Consider the following 10,994-nt stretch of genomic DNA (forward strand, 5'->3'; position numbering starts at 1 on the left):
TGAAGACTACATCTTTGAAGACTACATCTTTGAAGACCACGTATAGCGCCCGCCACCTATCGGAATTTCATCAATCTGTAGGGGCCGAAGCGGCAATATTCCAACATGTCCCACAGCAGTTTTCTTTTTCAACCGCAATTGGCCGACAAAGAAAGTGTTGCACTACTCATTGAACACCCCTCGGAGTATTCTGTGATCTACGATTGACAAACATCACTGGAACGGACTCAGATGTTCAAAGTTACGTACGTTTCATTTTCTGTAAACACCTTAAATAAAAGTGATGGTCTTTCATTAATATACTGAATGTTTTGGAGTGTTCATACCTAGCAAGGCCCGTCCGTACCAGCTACGGACGCAACATTTTATTGGGATTGCTACAGTGTTTGGTGACAGACTAACCTCTTAAGACGCTAACCGTCACAAGAGGATACTACCGAAATCACGTGACCAGTTCGCAGGAGGCTGTCGAGACGAAGCGTTGCTAGACGCTGTCCAAGACGGTGGTTTTGCTCCACTACGCGGCTGGTCCCGGCGGAGGTTCGAGTCCTCCCTTGGGCATGGGTGTGTGTGTTTGTCCTTAGGATAACACTGTTCGACATGGGTTCTATTTCTGATATTAAAGTATGTGCTTCTAGACCATTTTACCGTGGGAAATTCAAATATGTAAATAAAATATCGTTGTCAGGGATACTTTTTATGTAATATGTGTATATATGCATATTCACAATTCATAGGAAACACAGAGACCTTATAGAGAAATACGGGTATGTTGCCGCATCCAGTAGTGATAGAACGTGATAATTTCTTGTGCAACAGCAGGTGGGAAGAATCAGACATCATTAGGTTATCCCCCGCCACACCTATGTCATTAAGACCACCTTAAACATCTCATTAACTCGAACGGTGGCAGCCGGTCGCTGCCTCGGCAGTAAAGCTTCACGCCTCCTAGGGACAGGTGCATCGAGTTTACAACAGTGGTGTTAGCCGCAATTTGTGTCAGTCTTAACGAGTGGGTGTTTTGGCTGCCAAGTAACTGTCTGTCATATTTCCGAGCACGGTTGAATTTTTTAGTTCCTGCGTGTAAACTGATTAAGCCTGGTGCTGAAGGTAAAACGACTGCTTGTTTTTACACATCAGCGTTCCTCTAGTTCCCTACTATTAATACCAAAGTGGTATTTTTAAATTTGCAGAAATGCCACGTCGTCGTGGATGTCGATATAAGCCGGACGACGTCTGCTACATCTGTGGGAAGTTCACTTTTGCCAGAAATAGGAAGCAAAATTTCTTCAGTCATAAAGAAAGCATACAAACATTACTTTGGAGTAGAGGTAGGAGACCAAGATAAAGAATGGGCACCACATTTCTGTTGTGCTACATGTTACTGCAAACTAATTCAGTGGTGGAAAGGTAAAGAGAATGTGGTGTTGTTTGCTGTTCCCATGGTGTGGAGGGAGCCTAAGGACCATGTTACTGTTATTTCTCTCTAACAAAAATTCACAGTTTTACAAACAAAAAGTCAAAGAGGCACATTGTTTACCCAGATCTGCCTTCAGCGAGAATGCCAGTGCAGCATTCCGACAATCTTCCAGTACCTTCAAGAGCTCGAGGTCAAATTCCGAGTGACAGTGAAATAAGTAGCACTGAAGAAATCACAGATAATGATTCTTTATATCACTGCACAAGTGAGTCATCGCCACATTTGTTAACACAGGCAGATTTAAATGATTTAGCACGTGATCTAGTATTAAGTTAACAAAAGGCACAACTGCTTGGTTCAAGATTACAAGAGTATAATCTACTGCACCAAAGTACTAAAATCAGTGTGTTCAGGCACAGAGAAAGTGCCTTTATTTCTTATTTTTCAACTGACGAAGCACTGATATTTTGCAATGACGTTGCTGGCCTGATGAAAGTGCTGAACTTCACTTATATTTCACAGGAGTGGAGACTTTTCATAGATGCATCGAAAACAAGTCTGAAGGGTGTTTTGCTCCACAACGGAAATAAAATACCCTCTTTTCCAGTAGCTTATCATAGTTTGACAAAAGAGAATTACGAATTCGTACAAAGGATGCTAAATTCATTAAAATACAATGAACACAAATGAAAAGATTTCAAGGTAATTGCTATGGTACTTGGAATGCAACAAGGCTACACAAAGTATGCCTGTTTCCTTTGCGAGTGGGATAGTCGAGACCGAAATTCTCACTACGTGAAAAAGAAGTGGCCAAGGCGAAGATGGAAAGTTGGCGAAAAGAATGAACAACGTGGAAGTCTGGTAGCTCCTGAATATATACTACATCCACCGCTTCACATCAAACTTGGCCTGATGAAACAATTCGTGAAGGCCATGGATCCAACAGACTGTCGGTTTGCATATCTAGCTACCAAATTCCCCCGTCTTTCAGCTGCAAAAATAAAGGAAGATGTATTTGTGGGCCCACAAATCATGGAGCTGCAGAAAGATGCAAATTTCGAAGCATGTTTAACTGATAAAGAAAAAACCGCATGGGACTGTTTCAAGATGGTGTCGGAAAACTTCCTCGGAAGAAGAGCTACTAACTACAAAGCAATGGTGAAGGATATGATCAAAGCATATCAGGATTTGGGGTGCAATATGTCTTTGAAGGGACATATGACGGACTCTCATCTGGACTACTTCACAGAGAGTTGTAGTGACGTTTCGGATGAACATGGGGAAAGATTCCATAAAGACATTTCTACCATAGAAAGGCACTATGAAGGGCAGTGGGTACCTTCTATGTTAGCAGATTATTGCTGGAATATCATTCGAGAGAAGAAAGATTCACAATACAAGAGAAAAAAGTGATGAGCATTACAAGACAGTGACTCATTGTTTGACAATTTTCTGTAATTTCTCATGTCAAATAAATGCTTCAAAGTGTATACACAAAGATTACTGTGTTATATGTTAGATCCCACCCTCCATTAATGTGATGAATTTATAACATCATAAAGATGTGCATTTGTTTGTCGAATTTCACCTCACGTTTGCTGCACTATATCAGAAACTGAAAAGAGAAATAAAATTGCGATTACTCATAAACTATCCCTGACAGAAAAAAACCAAAAACAGTTTTCAATTCAGCACTCAAAATACAACTAGGATCACAATATTTTTTATCAGAAATGGAAGAAAAGGTTTTTTTTGTAGAACAGTGTAATTTAGGTTAAGTAGTGTGTAATGATACGATTCGCTGATGACATTGCTATCCTGAGTGAAAGTGAGGAAGAATTAAATGCTCTGCTGAACGGAATGAACAGCCTAATGAGTACACAGTATGGTTTGAGAATAAATCGGAAATGAGAACAGCGAGAAACTTAACATCAGGATTGATGGTCACGAAGTCAATGAAGTTAAGGAATTCTGCTACCTAGGCAGTAAAATAACCAATGACGGACGGAGCAAGGAGGACATCAAAAGCAGACTCGCTATGGCAAAAAAGGCATTTCTGGCCAAGAGAAGTCTACTAATATCAAATATCGGCCTTAATTTGAGGAAGAAATTTCTGAGGATGTACGTCTGGAGTACAACATTGTATGGTAGTGAAACATGGACTGTGGGAAAACCGGAACAGAAGAGAATCGAAGCATTTGAGATGTGGTGCTATAGACGAATGTTGAAAATTAGGTGGTCTGATAAGGTAAGGAATGAGGAGGTTCTGTGCAGAATCGGAGAGGAAAGGAATATGTGGAAAACACTGATAAGGAGAAGGGACAGGATGATAGGACATCTGCTAAGACATGAGGGAATGAATTCCATGGTACTAGAGGGAGCTGTAGAGGGCGAAAACTGTAGAGGAAGACAGAGATTGGAATACGTCATGCAAATAATTGAGGACGTAGGTTGCAAGTGCTACTCTGAGATGAAGAGGTTAGTACAGGAAAGGAATTCGTGGCGGACCGCATCAAACCAGTCAGTAGACTGATGACCAAAAAAAAAAGTGTGTAAGCGTAGCAGTTAAGTATCATAAGATTTCACACACATTTGAACATTTTTTTGCTCCACTACGACGCGAAAGCGACCAAGGCGCAGTCACAGATAGCTGCTGCTTCTTCAGGCTATCAAATTTTGAGTCACTCCCGTTTTCTCCCGAGATGGGACAAGAGATGTCTTCCTCTTTCCTCGGATGAAGAAACCGTTGCTTGGCGAGCATCTCCACAATGACGCAGAAGTGATTCTCGAGGTGAGACGTTTCCTTGACATCCAAAACCTAGACTTCTCCAACGAACGTGTCCGCCAGTTCCAATATACGCATGTTTTTGGATAGGGTCCGCCTTTAGCAAAACACAATTTTTTTTTAACCCAAACATATTTCACTGCAGTTGCAGTATCTTCAGTGGGCTTTTATTTTATGGCTGTTAAAGATAAAGAAAGTTATTTACTGTTTGTATACATGTAACTATTAGTTATTAAATGGTAATTACAGATATTTAAAAAAACACATAAAATTATGAATTCATGCCTTTTTACCACATGGTGTGGATTTTCTGATGTGTTGTGTTACTACAGTGACTGTTTTGTTCCACAGTTTGTCATGTGCAACCACTTACACGTTAAAGTAGATAAACTGTTTAAGCCAAAATTACGATGCCCGCCATGTTTGTTTTTACAGCTGGTAAACAGTGAACAGTGACAGTGACATGTGAGATATGTATCGGCGAATAAACGTGCAAGTATTGAGCAACTGACCACCCAGATCAACCAAACGACTGCCAACGGCGTCTTCTCAACGAGCATTCAGCGAACGATGCCACGTGTGAGGCAGGCGCCTGGTTCATACACCCACACCGACTACTGTTCGTTGGCGACGAAGGGTCGAACTTCCACGCCGGTATCGCAACTGTACGTCAGTTGAGTGCTGACAGCTGACCTTTTCAGATGAATTACGTTTTATGCTCCATCGAACAGGCGGCCTTTGGAGTGTACGGGCGTGCAACAGTCGTCGGAAGGGTCCAGACCGAAGGAGGGAGCGTTATGAACTGGGCAATGTTTTGGTGGCATTCCCTGGCTGATCTCGTCGTTCTGGAAGGCACAATGGATCAACGCAAGTATACACGTATCCTTGGGACCATGTCCACCTCTATATGCAGCTTGCTTTTCCTCGGGACAATGGCATTTACCAGGATGGGTAATGCTGCGTGTTACACAGCTCAGAGTGTACGTGCGTGCTTTGAACAGCACGAGGATGAGTTTACCATACTCTACTGGACCCCAGACTCCCCGGATTTAAAGCCAGTTGAGAATCTACGGGACCCCCTTGACCGGTCTGTTCGCGCCACGGATCGTCAGCAGAGAAACCTGGCGCAGCTGGCCACTGCACTGGAGTCGACACGGCTCCACGTCCCTGCCGATACTTCCCAGAACCTCCCTGACTGACTCTCCTCCGGCATGTCTCGCAGCGGCCCGCACTGCAGATTACGCTGATACAATAGCTCCCTACTTAGCAGTCATATACAACCTCTCGCTCACCGATAGATCTGTACCTACAGATTGGAAAATTGCGCAGGTCGCACCAGTGTTTAAGAAGTGTAGTAGGAGTAATCCATCGAACTACAGACCTATATCATCGATATCGATTTGCAGTAGGGTTTTGGAGCATATATTGTATTCAAACATTATGAACCATCTCGAAGGGAACGATCTATTGATACGTAATCAGCATGGTTTCAGAAAACATCGTTCTTGTGGAACGCAGCTGTCTCTTTATTCGCACGAAGTAATGGCCGCTATCGAAAGGGGATCTCAAGTTGATTCCATATTTCTAGATTTCCGGAAAGCTTTTGACACCGTTCCTCACAAGCGACTTCTAATCAAGCTGTGGGCCTATGGGGTATCGTCTCAGTTGTGCGACTGGATTCGTGATTTCCTGTCAGGAAGGTCGCAGTTTGTAGTAACAGACGGCAAATCATCGAGTAAAATTGAAGTGATATCAGGTGTTCCTCAAGGAAGCGTCCTGGGACCTCTGCTGTTCCTGATCTGTATAAATGACCTGGGTGACAATCTGAGCAGTTCTCTTAGGTTGTTCGCAGATGATGCTGCAATTTACCGTCTAGTACGGTTATCCGAAGACCAGTATCAGTTGCAAAGGGATTTAGAAAAGATTGCTGTATGGTGTGGCAGGTGGCAGTTGACGCTAAATAACGAAAAGTGTGAGGTGATCCACATGAGTTCCAAAAGAAATCCGTTGGAATTCGATTACTCGATAAATAGTACAAGTCTCAAGGCTGTCAATTCAACTAAGTACCTGGGTGATAAAATTACGAACAATTGGAAAGACCACATAGATAATATTGTGGGGAAGGCAAGCCAAAGGTTGCGTTTCATTGGCAGGACACTTAGATGATGCAACAAGTCCACTAAAGAGACAGCTTACACTACACTCGTTCGTCCTGAGTTAGAATATTGCTGCGCGGTGTGGGATCCTTACCAGGTGGGATTGACGGAGGACATCGAAAGGGTGCAAAAAAGGGCAGCTCGTTTTGTATTATCACGTAATAGGGGAGAGAGTGTGGCAGATATGATACGCGAATTGGGATGGAAGTCATTACAGCAAAGACGTTTTTCGTCCCGGCGAGATCTATTTACGAAATTTCAGTCACCAACTTTCTCTTCCGAATGCGAAAATATTTTGTTGAGCCCAACCTACATAGGTAGGAATGATTATCAAAATAAAATAAGAGAAATCAGAGCTCGAACAGAAAGGTTTAGGTGTTCGTTTTTCCCGCGCGCTGTTCGGGAGTGGAATGGTAGAGAGATGATATGATTGTGGTTCGATGAACCCTGTGCCAAGCACTTAAATGTGAATTGCAGAGTAGTCATGTAGATGTAGATGTAGATCCAGATGTAGGTGACTATTCAGGCTTTTGACAGGTGGTCACCTTAATGCGATAGGACGGTGCCTATGCTGTGATAAGTGATGGGCCTGTAACGCTCCATTGTGATGTCCCCGAAATCGCTTTTATGTTTGCTTCTTTCTCTCCGTTAGTGATGGCGTGCTGTTCCTTTTTGCTAGGGACTCTTGAATCTAATCTCACATTGTTTCATATTACACACGTTCGCGTTTTGTTCATGAGGCGGCAGTGCGGAATTGTATTGAACGTCCTCTGTAAGTCGAGGAACACCACCGTCAACCTGGACCCCGGTACCTGCTGCTGACCGTAGTTTGGTTGTTTCCTACGGAGCAGATGTTCGGTCTCCAGCAGGGTCGGCGATATTGGTTTACTTAGTTCTGTGGAACATCTAGAAATGGCAACATTTCTTCCGTCTCCATCGCGACAGTGAACTGGATATTACGGTGCACGTCTTTTGTAGGATCGAGAAACTACTGAACAGATACGACGTGTTTGTACAAGAATGTGGTTACGTAGAGCTTCGCTCCCACGTAGCTTAGTCAGCAGGTGGATGGATAGTTGGTAAAATTGACTTAAGGTCATGACCACGTGATACGACGAAGCCGCGTCCTTTACGAGAGATGGGACGACCTTTCCGGTGCGCCAGACGCTGTTATCGCAGGCTGCCAGAAGTGGAGGATCAAGGCCCATTATCTGGACGCGCGCCACCAGCCCCAGGCTGCAGAACAGAACAGAAACCCCCAACCCCCCCAGCCCAGGAACACTGCCGCCCCCATTCAGCCCCTTAACGCTTGGCTGGGCGCGCTCCGCTTCGGGTCGCCAGTAATCGCATTCGGCGATCCCGTGCGCGCCCAATCGCGTTACCCCCATAGCTCCGTCTCGTCTCTGCCTCCGTACTGCCGTCTCCCCCTCCCACCCGACACCGCGTCGTTCACCCTCTCCTGCTCTCTCTCTCTCTCTACCCCTCCCTCCTTGTCACGTCCCCTGTCCGTTCTCTCGCCGGCCCAAACAAGCTCACTCCAATTTTTCTGCGCCCCCTCCTGCGTCGCCAGACTTCCCGACGTTAGCATGCAAATTAGTCGGCCCGAAGCCATAGCCACGGTCGCTCCATTTGCCGGCGCGCAGAGGCAAAATAGCGCAGACAAGTTACTCCGCTGCTGCACGCGCCGCCGGGACGCAAAGTGCCTCGTCGAAGGCGGCCGGAGCGGAACCTGTTATTAAATCACACCTCTTGGCGGCACGACGCTTCGCCAATTTGCATACAGAGGAGGCGGCTTACAAGAATCAAACACGGGGCCGGCTGGCTGAGTGCTCCTGGCTAATACTGACGGTGTCAGACTCCGACGGTGCCTGCGTCACTTCAGGTTTATCAATTCGTTCTGGCACTGACAGTGTGTGCTTCCCAAACATGAGGGGGAAAACCAAATGTAAACACCACTCACGGATTACCCCTTAGGCCTGTTCCAACTGATCGACTGCTGCGTACAGGACAGTACGAGGGGCGCTCCGTGATAGTGGGACGTGCGACCAGTACCTCGCCAATCGCTCCAGCCCTTACCCTCAGTACGTGAATCCTGATGATGCTGCTGTTTCTTTGTTCAAGCAGCTCCTCATCTTGTAAGTAGGCTGTTTATGTGTTTGTATGTTGGCAGCGCTGTGTAGTGCTCTGCATTAATAACTCTGACAGCGCTGTGCGCACTCTGTAAGAGACTCTGTCGCTGGTCGCACTGGCAGGTGGAAGTTAATCGACAGCAGTGATGGAAGTTGGAGGTGCATAGCCAGCAGTGGTGGAAGTTAGGAGTGAGTAGCCAGCGGTGATGGAGGTTAGAGGTTTGAAGTGTTAGCGCGAGCGGACGATCTGGACGTGTGTCCATATGGAAATGTAATTTTTCGATGATTATATAATTTTTGCAACTGGATGTCAAGGACGATTATATAATTTTTGAATTGGTTGTCACATTATTAAGGTAAATGCATTGTTTGCTCCGCAATAAAATCTTTGCTTTGCCAACCACATGCCTATCAGTAGTTAGAACCTTCAGTAGTTTGAATCTTTTATTTAGCTGGCAGTATTGGTGTTTACAGCATTGCTGTAGTTCGTGTAATCAAGATTTTTGTGAGGTAAGTGACTTACGAAATGTATAGGTTATTATTAGGATTACTACTAATTCAGGGCCATTTTTTCTGTATTAATTATTTGAAGTCAGATTATCATTTTTTGAGCAGTCAGATTGCGTTGCGCTAGAATATTGTGCGTCAGTGTTGAGATGATAAAGAACAGCAAAGTGACAGTATGTCAATTTCACTGAGCAATATAAGCAAAGAAAATTTTTATTAAGAAGTTTCAATTTGGCCTCACAAGAGGTTAATACACCCTGTACCAGGCCTCCCTACCTCAGAAGTAAACGGAGGCCGTACTGGGAATCGAACCTGGGTCCTTCTGCACCGGCGGTAGCAATGCTAACCATTTTCTTAACTTACTTGTCACTTGCTTTAGCCTTGCCATTTTTTTATAATGGTGCAATACCGTTCAATAATGGAACTTACACAATTATGCAAAGAATATATCGTCTACATAACATTTAAAATTGATACAAATGACTGATACAGATGAATTTAATTAGAATTCCATAAACAGTATGCTGGCCGATGTGGCCGAGCGGTTCTAGGCGTTTCAGTCTGGAACTGCGCGACCGCTACGGTCGCACGTCCGAATCCTGCTTCGGGCATGGGTGTGTGTTATGTCCTTAGGTTAGTTAGGTTTAAGTAGTTCTAAGTTCTAGGGGACTGGTGACCTTAGATGTTAAGTCCTACAGTACTCAGAATCATTGGAACCATAAACAGTATAACATTTATTTAATCAGGGTTACAACATGTAGCAGGTTCATGCAGGATCTGCGAACTTCATCAAAATAACAAACAACAAAAATTGACGTAGGGACTCACTTCTAGTGAAACAAAACAGAACGGCCGCCGCGTACTAACGAGAGATGTGTGGGTTCACACCGATCCCCAACGTCTTCTCGAAAACGTATTCCTTGGCACATCCCATGAGTCAAATTCTGGAACAAACAAGAACTCACCTTCTCATGCCCGGCACACCCCAAGTGCAGAAAGGATCCATGAAGACACTGCCAAAAAAAACTGGCTTAATATTGACGATATCTCTAATGGCGCATTAAAGAAGTATGACTATTCTGAAGAAACACCAAAAAATCAAAGTCGCTCTGGCTGCTGTCATGAAACAAATAATGAACTGAGAGTTCTTTGAGCCAAATCATTTCGGCTGTATTCGTGAGTGGTAAAAGAGTTTCATCCGGTAAAAGAAGTGACTGAAGAGCAGCACGGAGAAGAAAAGCAAGCATTTTCCCTATGGAGAGCCAGAGCTATGAGGCAGGTTCACAGACAGTCGATATTCAACCGTCAAGCATGCCAAAGCGGAAAATCATCCATATTAATGGCTTTGCAACCAGAGTGCCATCATCTGTTTCTCTAACAATCAGATGCCAGGTCGGCCAACGGCCTTGCCGCAGTGGTAACACCGGTTCCCGTCAGATCACCGATGTTAAGCGCTGTCGGGCTGGGCTAGCGCTTGGATGGGTCACCGTCCGGGTCTGCCGGGTGCTCTAGGCAGCTATTGTGGGGCCAGTCGGGGAGCTACCTGAACGACAAGTAGCGGCGCCGGTCACCAAAACTGACAACGGCCGGCACAGCGGTGCGCTGACCACATGCCCCTCCGTATCCGCGAGTGAGAGAATGTGAAAATCTTCTACGTGGTTTTTGAAGGTGTTGCGGCTTCCATCAAACCCATAAGTACGAGCAGCTGAATCACCCTTTCATCTACGTCTACATGACTACTTTGCAATTCACAATTAAGTGCCTGACACCGCGGTGGTCTCGCGGTTCTAGGCGCGCAGTCCGGAACCGCGCGACTGCTACGGTCGCAGGTTCGAATCCTGCCTCGGGCATGGATGTGTGTGATGTCCTTAGGTTAGTTAGGTTTAAGTAGTTCTTAGTTCTAGGGGACTGATGACCACAGCTGTTAAGTCCCATAGTGCTCAGAGCCAGCCAAGTGCCTGACAGAAAGTTCATAGATCCACCCTCAAGCTACTTCT

At 45.0% G+C, this 10,994-nt stretch overlaps 1 pseudogene; it reads left to right on the forward strand.

Moving 5' to 3' along the window:
- The first annotated feature begins 10,393 nt into the window (after positions 1-10,393).
- LOC124546351 lies at positions 10,394-10,512 on the forward strand (annotated as a pseudogene).
- Positions 10,513-10,994: the final 482 nt, after the last annotated feature.

The sequence above is a fragment of the Schistocerca americana genome, chromosome 8 (genome assembly GCF_021461395.2).
Source record: "Schistocerca americana isolate TAMUIC-IGC-003095 chromosome 8, iqSchAmer2.1, whole genome shotgun sequence".
Lineage (NCBI taxonomy): Eukaryota > Metazoa > Arthropoda > Insecta > Orthoptera > Acrididae > Schistocerca > Schistocerca americana.